Source organism: Myripristis murdjan, chromosome 22 (assembly GCF_902150065.1).
Source record: "Myripristis murdjan chromosome 22, fMyrMur1.1, whole genome shotgun sequence".
NCBI classification, from domain to species: domain Eukaryota; kingdom Metazoa; phylum Chordata; class Actinopteri; order Holocentriformes; family Holocentridae; genus Myripristis; species Myripristis murdjan.
The window spans coordinates 23663874-23678510 of record NC_044001.1 but is presented as its reverse complement, the minus strand read 5'-3'; positions in this window follow the sequence as shown (position 1 = coordinate 23678510).

The following is a 14637-nucleotide window of genomic DNA, read 5'->3' as shown; positions in this document are numbered from 1 at the left end:
AGAGCTCTCTGAGACCAAACTGCATTTTCAGCATCTGCATCCACCCTGCCCTCACCACCACTTTCACAGGGATTCATTCCCAATTCCCATACCCCAATTTGGGAGGGAAAGACTGACCCTCAGGTGTTATTTTGGGATGGTTCATTTTCCGTCAAAGTCAAACACAAAGTTGTTTAATCTCTGCCCCAGGTTGTGTGGGGAATTTGATTCTGGTGAATTTTGTCTTTTCCTGTTTTGGAGTTTGCACCTCCTGCGGTTAGTCTGCAGCTAGTCCTGCAGTCATATCCCATTTTTACATTAACTGCCATTTATCACCTCAAAATACATTACCATTCCACTATGACATTACAATTGCATTATGACATCACCATTGCTGCATCACTGCAGCCCCCACTGGTTCTCTGAATCCACAATCAACACTGACTGCACAGTTCTTGACTTGAGAGCCATCAGTCATGTAAAGCTGTCTGTGATGTGGGCTTGACATTTCCAGGTGGGATATTTCCAGATAGAGTCTCTTATCCTCAGTATCAAAATGGCATGTGTTCACACCATATTATTATAACCATAAATGTGAGCTTTCAGCACAGAAAAAACATTCTCTTCCATAGTCATATACATATCAGTTGTTAAGTTTGACACACAGAATTATCACAGCAGAAGATTCTGACAAACAAAGAGTTCATTCTGGAATGTTCTCCAGTAATAATAGCTGGAATGCGTTCCTGGACACTCTATGGAAACTTCTCTGCAGTTTTACACCTTTTCCTTCAATTCAGACTTATGTTCATCGGCTGTTAGCTTGTAAATATGTCAAAGCTGTGACAGCTCAGGTAAAATGACTTAACATTTTGTTCTACAGACTACCATCTTTGAAGACAATTACATAACTGCAGGCTGATATACTGTAGGTGAGGTGACAATGAAGCCTTTGAGAAATATAACCATCCTTATGCACGCTCTCATTGTGCTAGCCTTTAGGGAGTGAAATAGCAAATTAAAACTCCTATCAGCTCCTCTCCACCTCAATTAATTATTCTTCCACCACCTCTCCATTTTATCATCACTTACACTCCTCATACACATTTCTCACTTATCATTCAAACTCCTGTATAAATTTATATTCATATTGATTGAACATATAGTATCTGTGCACTATAAAGTCTTGTTTTTTCAAATAGTAAAACTTCCAATCAATATTTTGCAGCTGTTGAATTCAAAATGTCATAACCTAAAATTTGCACCCTCTCAGCTGTCATTTGATAATTATACCAGTGATAGTATGTTCAGCTGCTGATGCTCTGATGAAAGCAGTAAAATAAAGCATATGGTGAGTGGTAGAGATAGTCAAGGATGAACTTCTGCCTTCGAATGGAAAATTGATTTATATGGCATATAACTCAGCAATTAGAGGAATAAATTAAATATGTGAGTAAAATAAAATGAATTGCCAGAATTTATTATGCAGCTGTGGTCAGGGAGGAACCTCATTTATATTAATGGTGGATAATAGTGTCAAGTTGTCTGATTTTTAATAAAAGCCGAATATTGACCCAATATATGGGAAAAATTATTATTTCAAGATACAAAAACATACTGGCTAACATCTGACAGCTCATTCCATTTTTCAGCTGTACTTCAGTGAGACCAACGCATTGTGGTATAACATCTTAAGCATGGTGTGATGCATCTGAACAGCTGACCTCAGCCAACCCCATTGTAAAACATTGTGTACATGTCAGGAGGTAAATAGAGCAGAGAAAGTGTTTGTAACCTTGAAAGATTTCTCTTGGTGTGTTCTTTTTTCCTCAGTGCGACCGCATGCACCCCCATGTCATCTAGCTGGTTTGGATGATGAATGGGACTAAATATAGACCAGATCATTGCATCCAACTGTAGCAGGTATATGGCAAACTTGTTTCGCAAATCCCATGCATAAAAATTGACTCTGTAATTGAGGAGAGAGATTTCCCTTCTCAACAACAAGCATTATGAATATTTTATGGCACACTTTCAAGCCGCAAATGGTCCAGGAAATAAGCTCCGTCCAGAAATTGTATTAACTGAAATGATATTTTCCCAAGCCTATCTGCCAGGTAAGCAGTCATCTCTTCGATATATCCATTTTGTTTGCCTTTGCCAGTAAGGGAACTGAAGGGAGAGGTGCTACATTTGAGATTTATTCCGATTTTTCCAGGCACTCTTACCAAAGACGGAACTCAGTAAAGAGAATTAATTTGAACCACTGAGCAAATAAGCTCAGTTGACAGATAAAAAAAAGATTTCCCTCACATAAACTGTTTTTATTTGGCCAGGCTTAAATTCCATGCTATGTCGCAGTATGGCTGACCACTTGCCACTGTTGATACACAGTACAGTGCCATACAGTCAGAGTACAATGTATTGACTGGCATGTAACCTGACAAGCAAATCCAGAGAAACTGTAGCGCTGAGAGCAAATGTTGGTTCATCTACATTTCTTGGAGACACATCTGTCAGGCAAACAGCCCTGAGAGAGTCATAATGCTACCAACCCAAACAAGAACCAATGATCCATCTCCATTTTGATGTACATCACAACATGAGTGCTAATGAGAATCTAACAAGACACATTAACACATTTTTGTCTCAGTGTGGCAAAGAAACAGATACATGCAGATCTTTACACACATTTGAGCAGCTCCATATGGCAATTGTTTAGTGTTTTTCTGTGCGTCATTACTCTGCATCACTTAGCCACATATAATGCCTCTATACATGTAAACAATTGGCACACTCTGCTAAAGATTCTATTTCCTGTTCAAAATTGCATCATTTGATGCATTAAAAGAGGATGAATCATGTTTGGTCTGTGCCATGAAATCACTGACCACTATAGGTCAATGTATGATGAGATACCCGCACAGCTGGTAGTGATGGGTATACACAGCTGTGGTGTTCCTGCGTTTTCCTGCTGGCAGCACAAAATTATAGAACATTATAGATACATGCCATTATTAGTATATCTTTGAGGTGCTATTTGAATAAATAGAGCATTCATCTTATAGAAGTTTGAAATTTTTCTGAAACATTCGGGCATTAAAAATGCCTCTTGAAGGACCTACACATCAACATTTTTCTCATAAGAAAGTATAACTGCAGCATAAAAATATGCAACACACAATCTGCAGCATCATTTTCCCACCTGGCTACTGGATAGCTAATATCAACCCACCTTAAAATAAACATGACTCCTTCACAGAATACTCCCACATGCACTGCAAAGCTCTGACCATTCATCGCTTAAAGCCAGAACTACTGGGATCTGATACCTGTCCCCAGAGATGGTAGCCGCGTTTAGCAGAGTGTTTCTGAGAGAGAAGTGCAGCTTAGATAGAAAGGACGATGCATGCTGGGTAGGCATAAAGCTGCCTTTACTCGCCGTGTCCTGGAAGAATATCCTCTGGTCATCGCTACCCCTGCTGGGGCTATTTGGCACTGAGGAAAGGGGGATGTTTTAGATCCCTTTGGATTACATGCGGAATTTGCTGACAAACACTGAGTAGAAGACTGAGAAGCAGCACATAACTTGGTTGAACTTGGTTTAGCCGATAGAATTACAAGGCTTTTCACTTCCTCACAAAACTCATTGCAGTAAACTGATTGCATTTCAGTCAGTTTCGTCACTGACTTCAAGGATACAGTTAGTTCAAGTACCAAAAACAATTTAATAACCATTTCCTTCTTTTTTTCATCAGTTTTTACTCTCCCACAGAGTAAAATGACCCAAAGAATATTAAAAAAAGAACAAATTAAAATGAAAGCAGCACGGTGCTGCAGTGGTTAGTGCTGTCGCCTCACAGCAAGAAGGTCCTGGGGTCGATTCCCTGCTGGCCAGCCAGGGTTCTTTCTGTGTGGAGTTTGCATGTTCTCCCCGTGTCTGTTTCCATTGGGAGCTCCGGTTTCCTCCCACAGTCCAAAGACATGCAGGTCAGGTGAATTACAGACTAAATTGTCCCTAGGTGTGAATGTGCTTGTTTGTCTGTCGGCCCTGTGATGGACCGGCGACCTGTCCAGTGAGTGCTTTCCTCCTAATGAGTGCTGGGATATGCTCCTGCAACCCTTACGGATAAGCGGTCTGGAAATGAATGAATGACTGAAAATAAAATAAAATGACTCAAAGAAAATTTTGCTGGTTGCTGAGATCTCACATTATGGTCTGTTCTATGGAGCTCAAGATAAACAACTGGAATGTGCACAGTGGCTAAACCACAGCAGAGTGACTCTAGCTTCACAAACATATCGTAGACTGATCAACCCTTTGCTTTCATCAACATTTTCTGACACATAATGTAAAGACCACACTGTTCAGTACTGAAATATGTAATATTTGCAAGGGAACTACATAAAGTTGTTTGAATATGTGCTGTAAGATAATGTGAGTTTGGCTATTCTCTTGCATAAACTTGGCTTGAACCCTGTTTGCGAATTTTTATGTTCAAAGTTTGATGCTGAATTATTGATTTACAGTGCTAATGGTTCACATTGGATTGCACATCATATGTCAGTATTTACGCTCCTTTCCACAGGAGCCATCAGACACTGGCTTCCCACTGTGCATTAATGGTGCACGTTGAAGGACGGTGCAGGACTAAAACCACAGGGGGTTGTGGGACATGGAGTACTGTGCGAACAACTTTTTACTGCGAGGGGCTGGAGCATTCTGTTCCTTTGAGCAGCATATGGATTGCCAGTGTGAGTGTACGGATTGCATCTTTAAATAATTCATCAAAATAATTCTTATAACTTATCCAGACTTGTTCCTCCACCACTTTTCAGCGGTGTGTACAATCTTGGTGTAATCTTATTTCCCGAGTCCACTTTTTTCCAAACTGAAAACAGCAGGTCAGATTTTAAATCTAAAATCTTTCTCAGGCAATATGTTCTCAAAAAGAAGTTCGGCATTTCCTGACAGAATCAGGACAAACCTAGGTAGAATTATTATTTTGACGTAGTGTGAGGAACCAATGACACTGACTTTATGCTATTTACAGATATCCCAAAAACTGACAAAAGGCCTGGTATGATCAGATTATTAAATCTATATCAAAAATGAGGCTACTTGGCTATCCCAAGTTATTTATCAAAAGATCAATCCAAATGAACGTATGAAAAGTGTTTACGAGAATCAATGACAAATTAGCATATGTTTGGGTTTCTTCGGGAAAACAATCAATTTTCCAATACAGCAGCTGGAGTGATCTCAAAATGGAATATTAGCAGCTCTAATGAAAGAAGAATTTAAAAGTCGATGAGAAATAACTGGATTCGTCTGTCTTGGCGTGTTTACCATAAATGAACTTGTTAGTGAAGAGCAGTGTGGGAATTCCTATGGCTTTTATCCAGATTGCGTTTGCAGTATCTATAAAGCGTACATGAGATCAGACTTTTCTGGCAATAAAACATGAGATTGGTTTCCCAATGCTGGGAGGTGATTATTTTTTTATTATTATTCTCCCGAGGGCATTTGTGAGAAATGGAAAAATGGAGATGAAGGAGCGTAGAACCTAAACACACCAAATGAGATGTTTGTTGTTCTTAATACAGTGGAGAGAGCAAAAGCTTTGGGGAAACCTTCCCTCCTGTGTGTCTTGACTTCTCAATTTGTGAAACCCCCACCCCCTCCGAGATCAAGTGGCCTGCAAGCTTTTTTCATTCTCCAAGGCTCTTCCCCTACGGCTACTCTTTATGAAATAAGAATAAATTGCACTGCAGAGTGAAGCCCTCCCCAGACCTCGGCTACTAATGGCATTGTGGGAGGAAAATATTGCTTTTTCCATACGATGAAACTCCCAAGTGTATTACTTAACTTGCCACCAAAAGGTCAAGCCTCAAAGGGATGGAGATGCAAGGACAGTGAAGAGTAAAGCTTCTACTGAGAGTAGTTCTGTCAAGTCTGTGCATCATGCTCAGCATCAGCAGCAACATCTTCAGCATGTACTACAGCAGACATGATGAAATGGTGGCCCGCGGGCCAAATGGGGCTCTCTGACCTTCATCTTGTGGCCGCCATGTGATTTTCACAATTTAAACAGATATGATTGACTTTGACTCTCATTAACTTTAAAGGTCGCCGCTTTCATTCCATGCAGCCTGATGGCACTGCATGTAGGTCAGTATCAACCAGCAGGTGTTTACATAACGTACCTACGTCTTGTCAGCGGAGGTCAAAGTCATAACCAAGGATCGCCCACCACTTCATCACATGGAGAGCTAAAGATGCCATGAGCAAAAATGGATATGGGTTGGCTGCTTTCAGAGTCACTCTGGATTCTCATGTTGACTGATGATATTTTGTGGCCCTTACCCTCGTAACAATTCCTCATCCCTGTACTACAGTAATGTTTTATCAGCTATTATAGACTATATTAATTATGGATTAGGTTTGCAACTTTAAAGCAATATTGATAGTCCTTGGAACTGCTTCTGGGCTCATGTTCTTATTGTGCAAGAATACACCAAAAACATGAATATTCAGTCTATAATGATTTGATACACCCAAAGATTTAATACATTTTCTGGCAGGCTCATTGTGGTTTACACTTCCATTTTCAGCACCTTTGATATAGGTCTGTGGGGACCGCACCACAGCCAGTGCTAACAATCTACCCTTGTCTTTAGTTCTTGTTGTTAATGTAACCTTTATTTAGCTAGGTGGCACAACTGTGGTTACTTTAAAATCGCCTCCTCAAGAGAGGAGGTTGCAGTACAGTATGCAACATACAAATAAATATTGGTTTTGCTGCCCTGTATCACTGATCAGTATAACACAAGAGTGATTCAGCCTCTATCCAGTTCATGCTGGTGTAAACACCCAGTCTGGTAGCTTTGTCCTCCCAGAAAAAATGCTCAGGTGCACAGAAGGTGATGCATTGTACATCACAGTACCACCTACAATGATCGATCGATCGAAAGTGATTTCTGGAAAGTACAGTGTAGAAAACATCAAAGCAAAAACAGTTTAGCATAAAAAAAATCACCAAAATCCAACAAAAAGAGTAAGCTTCAAAGAAAGATTTTGTTTTTCATATTTTAAGACAATGACACTTAGGGCTCTAGTTTCGCAGACCAGGCGAGGCGGGGGCGTAGCGCAGATGCGCTTCGCCAACTGGGTGTGGCCAGGCGGATTTTCCAAGTTTGGCACGCCGTTCTCGGTGGCGCAAGTACTCCGCCGTCCCTCCTACCGGCGCAAGGGAGGAGAGAAGGCGTGGAGTGGGTTTGACACAGCCGATTCACATTTAACCAATCAAATGAGCCCCTGTCCTCGCCTTTAAAATGTGCTGCGCGAAGGCGTAATGAAAGTTTACACAGCTGACAAGGAGGTCTACTGCCGCAGGCGGAGCGGAGCTCAGGAGACAGGCGCGGAGCGGAGACCGGCGAGCAGTGCGCACACGTCACCAAAACCTCACAGGCAGGCTTCCGGGATGTCAGGCACATGAACGATGCAATAAATACCGAAAAAACACTATTCAATGCTACGATCACAATCAGCACATACATATATCTCCATATCAACTGTCCCGTCACAGCTGATGTCAGATCAAAGGAGATTGGCACTGTTTATGCTGATTGTGAGGTTTTGGTGATGTGCGCCAGCCAGCCAAACTTCCACTGCGCCGGCTCCGCTCCGCCTTGCGCGGAAAGTAGACGTGGTTTCAGGAGGCGAGCTTTTGGCGCACCTCGGCGAAGCCTTTTGGCATAAAACTGTCACTGCGCCAAGCCGAATCTGTCGGCACCTCCCCCCGCTGCGCCACCACTCCCATCTCCGCGCAAGTCCGTCTGCGAAACTTGGACACTGTCCGCCTCTGCCGTTTCGCCGGTCGAAACCAGCTCTGCGCGGGGTTCGCCTCACTGCGCCACCCCGCGCTGCGCCAGGAAACTAGAGCCCATAGTCTGTATCTGCTGGCTGCAGTGTTTCATTTAAGCTACATCACTCTTACATCAAGTGATATATTCAAGGCTAAGATGCCATTGTTTCAAGGCTGCATCACCACATCAAGTAGAAAATATGTAGATGTTCTGCGCATCATTTCATACACATTTCTCTGTAGTCCAGCAGGACATATTTGGTGTCTTTGAAAAAAAAATCTGCTCTCAACTAGAATTTAAAATAAAGTGTGGGTGTGAAACAAAGCAAGCAGGTGTAATTGCAAATGCACTGATGGGATTGGTAGAGTTGAAGAGGTTAAAAAAAAAAAAAAGTATACTGTGTAGTGCATGTACCAAATACATCTATACATCGAGGGCAGACATGATGTGTCTCAGCGCATAAAAACTGTATTGTTTGATTCTTAATTATAAAGTCACATCTGCTATTCGTCAGCATCTGAATCCTGTGATGTGGTGCCGTTCAATGGCAGGGGGCTTAGCGCGGGGAGCTGTCAGGGTCAGGCCTCTGACACTTATTAAGTCACACCAAGACATGTGAAGTCGGGTGAGGCAAGTTGCAATTGAGTGTTACAGATGAATCGTGTGGGGGATCGGGGGTACGGATGAGTCGCCTCCCCTACCGCCCCTTTTCCCTTCACCATCTCTTTTCACAGGCAGCTCGCTTCTTTGATCTCAACTGACTCTTATTTCACACCTCATGGCCAGTGGAACCTCTTTTTCGCCAGATCTCCAGGGATGAGAGGATGGTGTTCTCTTTTTAATCAGAGGCTGCTAAAACTCCTGGTGGACTTGTGGCCATGTTAGGGCAAGCACATTCCTGCCTGTCCTGTGATTTTCCCTGACTCAACTTTTGAGGTTATTCCTCTGAGTTAAGATATCAGACCCTGACCTCCAAACCAGTCACTCTGACTCTATGAAATATTGTAGAGGAAGAGAGACAGTCAGCTCCACTCAGTCACCAGGATTTAGAGAAAAACCTGTAAATCTGCATAACTGGAACTGCCAGTGGCCAACCTTCTTGCCTGCAATCAGCTCACACAGGTATTACAGAGACCACACTGACAAATGTTGTATTTGAAAGGAGAAAACCGGTATTATTTTATTTTATATTGTAGCCCATTTACGTTTGGTGCATATTTCTCAATATCAATTTGCACTGCATACCTTATGTAATTTGATCCTCTAAAATTTGCTCATTTTTTGCTTAAAATAAATCATTATGGTGTTAAACCTAGCTTGAAATTAACTCCTGTACCAGCAATCAAAGACGCCCTAAATAAGTAGACGTGGATATGACAATAAAGTCTGCAAGGTGACATTTTTTCGGGGATTATTTCTTAGTGAAGACTTTCATTTCTTCTTGTGGGTGTCAAAGCACTGACAGTAAGCAGAGCATAACATAATGCGAGCCCTAATATGAAAACCTTCAACAAATGAGCAAATTTTTTTAACTTGCAAAGCTGCATGAAGTTTAAGCATGTTTATCATTTGTTGTCCACATTTGATTGACCAATAAAATAGCATGTAAAAACTAATGCCTTGCAAGCCCTGGATAAGTGACTTTCCCACTGGAATATATGCATAATTCATAACAAGATTCAAATAGAAAAAAAAAACAAAACAAAAAAAAACATTCAATTCCTAAAAAATTAATCTATTAATTCTTGGACCAAGGACTATTCATCCACCAAAGTTCACCAAAATGCATTTGCAACTTTTTGAAAAAATAACATCTAACTTTGGTGGCAGAAGTAATCTAAAGGCTTATTCTGCAAGATTCATCTTTTGTGTTTTGGCAAGATCTTTGCTGTTGCAAAAATGCGCCCAGTATTGTGATGTCTTTTTTTTCCTTGGAGTTACTGTTGATGAAGTTTGAGTTACTCTAGGTGGCGCTCTTTTCTTTGCCTGTTCAACCATGGTCGCTGTCACTGCTCATGCTAACTACGAATTCTACTTACTAACTCTGCTCTGCTAGCTCTACTTACTAATTCTTCCTCTGGTTATGCCAAACAAAGCTGCATTGCTGCTACACACCAGAGGATTTTTCCAAGGAGAGTCCCACCCAGCACAAGGTCTTTAGAAAATGTAAATCTGTATTGAATTTGTTTTGTGTTATAAAATAGAGAGAATAGAAAAAACAGATTTTCTTTTATATCAACATATCACTGCTACATTAAAATTACTACACACAGAAACACTCCAATACTATACATTAGTGGCAATTTTTTGGAATGCATTGTTAGTCACACCTGTACATTGCTCTGGTTTGCATTGACCCTCCCTCGCTCTTTTTCCCTTGTGACCATAACACCAGTGAGCTTTCCACACAGGCACATGATGTTTACCAATTCCAATACCACTAAAACATCCTCTCCCTCTCGTCTCTCTCACTCTGTCCCTCTCTCTTTATATCCCTAACCCTGCTTCCCTCTCCCACCTGTTTCCCTCATCCTTGCTATATCACCCCCCCAACCTCATAGACAGAGACAGATAATCAATATCCATGGCCGAGCTTCCCAAGTCTTATTGACTTTGTTTTTCAGGAAGACTCCATAAAGAGTCATTGGGGAAATTCTGTCACTGGCAGTTCCATCCCTTGGCATTAAAACCTCCTTTGTTGCCGCCAAAGACAGGAGAGTCGCGCACCAGCTCTGGCTGTCCGCATTGTCACCGGAATACAAAATAACAGGGAATGGAGACAGCGGTGCCACTTTTCACCTGGAAGAGAGACAAGGTTTAATATCATGTGCTGTTGAATACAAAGAACACCACAGGCACCTCAAAGATCGGGGGAGCAACTCTGTGTTTTTTTGGATGCAGGTTTGCAGAGCAGTTAGATGATTTCACTTGAAAAGCCATTGAGTGAAACATGTGCTAGAGGGGTGATGGGTAAGATTCCTAATGCCCTATAGTACAAAATGATGGCAGGAAATCTGCAGGTGGTTGAGGTGATCAATACCAGTGATTTAGTCATTATTTTGTCAGGGGCTGATATTTTTGGTGTGTGTGGTGGGGGTGGGGAGGGTACTCTTTTGAGACCAAAGCTACATGGAATTTTCCCTTGAAATTTCAAAACACTGCCACCAGCCTCCTCACTTTCATTTTCAAGTGCTCAACAAAAAAGGACGGTGCTATGTGCAAACAGCAAGGAACAATAAACATCTTCCTTGTCAAATAAAAAAAAGACGCACAACATGGCTATTGCAGCTTTTTCCATTGTGTCATAATACTCAATCATTTTCAGATGTGTCTGTGCTCAAATTAGCACCTCATTTTCACTGTGAAAAATATGGCTTAATTGTATGTGTGAATTACACTCCAGCCAGAGCTCAAGGGACTGGAGAGGTCGGGGAAGCATGGCTGTGACAGGGACTTGTGTAAGAGCAGATAAGTTATATCAGTATTGCCAACTTCTCGCCATAGTACCTTGTCAAAGTAGCCACTTTCACATGAAACAGCAAGGTAAACACAGGTGTTACTACTGATATTTCATTCAAGTTCTGTTCTGCTCCATCTTGTGGTATTCATGACGTCAGAAGTGGAAATTTTCAGAGAGCTCTGAGATCACGAGATCACCCCAGGGTGATGTCAGAGCCTCTGGCCCTGTTGATCTGGGTCCTGCTGAGCTGCCGTTCCACCTGGCTGGACGTGATAACTGGGGTGGTTGGGAATATGGTAGAGGTGGGACTGTCCCCTGGGGATTTGAGGAGGTTGTAACATTGTCCTCTTGGGTGTGGGTGGGGGTAGAGAGGGAGATGTGGAGGGTGAAATGTCTAAACACATGTCTTCTTTTCTCCATGCATTGTAGGAAAGGAGGGAAAATCAATTGTCTTCTTGTTTTAATTTCCTTTAGGAGGTGTTTTTTTGAGTTACTGACAAATGCACAGAGCCTGTCAAGCTTTGTTTGTGCATGTGCATTTTATTCAGTGTGAACGCGTTGGAGAGGGGCTCATACTGTGATTCATCCCTGCCAGTGATGCAGACAGGTGTGGCCACAGAGCACATAAGGCAGTAGCCTCCACATCCCATATGTGTTGAACATGTGGGATAATCCTATTAAGCAGAGGCCACAGCTCATAGCTGTCATAATGACAGGGAATGGAGCAGGTGACAAAGCTTTGCAGATAAAAGAGGATCGCGCTAATTCGCTTTAACACAAGAAGCAGCGGATATATAGTGGGGTTTTGAAGGATAGGTTTTCCTCACCTTACTCACAGCACATGATTTTTCGCAAGTGACAAGTGCGAGTGTGTGCATGCAGAGGCACGTGAAGTCTGCCAACTGTAAGGGGAAGGGTCGGGCGTGAGGGTGGAGTTGCATGTGTCTATGTGAGTCCATATGCATGTTCATGTTCATGTTCGTGTGCAAAAACGAATAAAGGCTCATGCTGTCAGTCAAACAGCTGGTGAACCTCTTCATGGCGATGTGCACTGCAGGAGATCAGTTGTGACTACATCTATTAATCATCAATCAAATGTTATTTTCCTACACTGCCACTGCTTAATTTCACCCTAAGAGCTCATGCATGATATTTATGCAGACAAAATGTAGGCTATTTCTCTTGTGGAAACTTGTGGAAAGCTACAGATGTGCTCAACACAGTTTGAGTCTAGGATGCAGTATTACTCGATCAATGCTTTTGGATTGTATCCACCATAACAAATTTAAGCCTTATAGTCCAAGGAAAGGAATCAACTAAAGGTGTATTTTTATAGTCATACGTTTTATCACACTGTTGCAATTTTGAATGACCTTGTTTATAAAATCAATCTCCTTTTCCACATTACAATGTGTGAGCGGTGGTGAGAATTTACTTATTGCATTTGAAAAAATATTACTCTATATTGCTTGAAACCCCGGAGTCTTACCAGTGCAGTTATGGGCTTCCTTTTCTTGGTGAGCATCAGAAGAATAAAATTACTATGTACTGTTGGCAATACTGTTTAGATCCAAAAAAAAAAATGTACAAGTACACCTAGTGGATGCAATATTTAATCCCTATAGTGCTGCACATACAATATCTGGATGATGAACACTATACCAGGAGATATTAATGAGAAAATCACTACTTATTTGAAGTTATAGGTCCCAGGGATGTATAGTGGGGCATGAACTCATAGGATAATAGATTTTTATTAGCGCCCCTAAAAGAATTCCATTAATACCCCATCTTCTCTAGCCGACTGGAAAATAAGAACAGCCCAGTATGAAGTGAAGTTTAGATGAGCCTCAGCATGCTTTGTTTCTCTGTGCTCATGCATGAGGCAGTTGGTGGCTCCAGTGTTCAATAATGGATCCATTTTTATTAATCGCTTGCTCTTGCATGAGTAAATCAGTGGTTGATCCTTTAGTCTTGCCACAGAGACTGCAGGGGCAACGGGGCTGGAAGGAACCTTACCCAATCTGGTACCACTTTACAACAAGACTACCCTTATGAAGGGTTTGTGATTGGTTTATAAGTAGATTATTAATTAACACTTTATAAATCATTAATAAACAATTATAAACATGGTCTAACACAGTTTTCTCAGATGTATGTAAATGCAAAGGATGGCTGATTGATAAAAAGGACAAGAGAAAGTAAGCTAAGCAGCAAGCAAGATCTGAGATTTGACAGAAAAGATGCAGTGCCGCAGCAACTCGATCTTGCCAAATAGTGAGCCTGCATCGATGTATCTAAACTGTGTCATAACTGGTTTATGACTGTTAAATTAATGATTTATAAAGTGTTTAGAATCTAGTTATAAACCATTTATAAGGATAGTCTTATTGTAAAGTGGTACTCAGAATTCCATCCCATAATACAATCCTGGGCTGGTGGCACTTAAGATTAGGTCAGAAACTGATGGGGTTTGGTTGGTGGTGTCTCCAACAGTGGGTTGATACTGCAAATATGCCCAAAATGCCCAAGAGTAAGAGTTCTGATGTAATTGTAAAGGTCACATCTAACAAAGGGAAGACAAAAACTTAATATTATGTGCGGCAGCCTCATTATGGAATAAATTTCCTTGGAGTCCTACACCAGAGAAAGCAGCCTAAGCATGGACTTCAATCATCCCTTGCCTCTCATGTCATCACTGAAGTAAATAATTTTCTGGTCCACAGCCTTTGAGGTCATCATGCTGATTCTTCGAACTCTGACTGCAATGTGGTTATTGTCTTGTCTCTCTGTGAAACCAATATGCTGCCTTCCTGTGTACAGTACATTCATTTTTGTTGCCCTCTTGTTATTATTAGAAATTCCTCTGCTCATTCTCTGGTGTTGTCATTTTGCACACATAGTCGTCATTGTATTCCTTGTTGTAATTTGTGCTCTTTATATGTTAATCTATTTTTGTTGCAATAAGTTTTTTTATTATTATTATTATTATTTTATTTTATGCCCAAGTTTTCAGAGTTTATACAGTTTTATTTATGTTTGATATGAATCACAGGACAACTAGACTGTGCACTGAAAGAAATAAATGACGTAAATCATCCACAAGTGTACATATCCTTCAGCAAGACCCTCTTATTTGTGTCTCGAATAAATTCTCCAAAGGAACAAATTATCACTTGCACTGGATCTGTGGTGACAATTAAACAGAGATTAAATTGAGATGTTCATCCCTTACATGCCATGTTCTTGTCACATTGGATTTGCCATAAATAAAGCTGTGAACTGTGAAAAGAAAACTCAGTCTTCTAGGGCTAATTAGAAGTGGGACA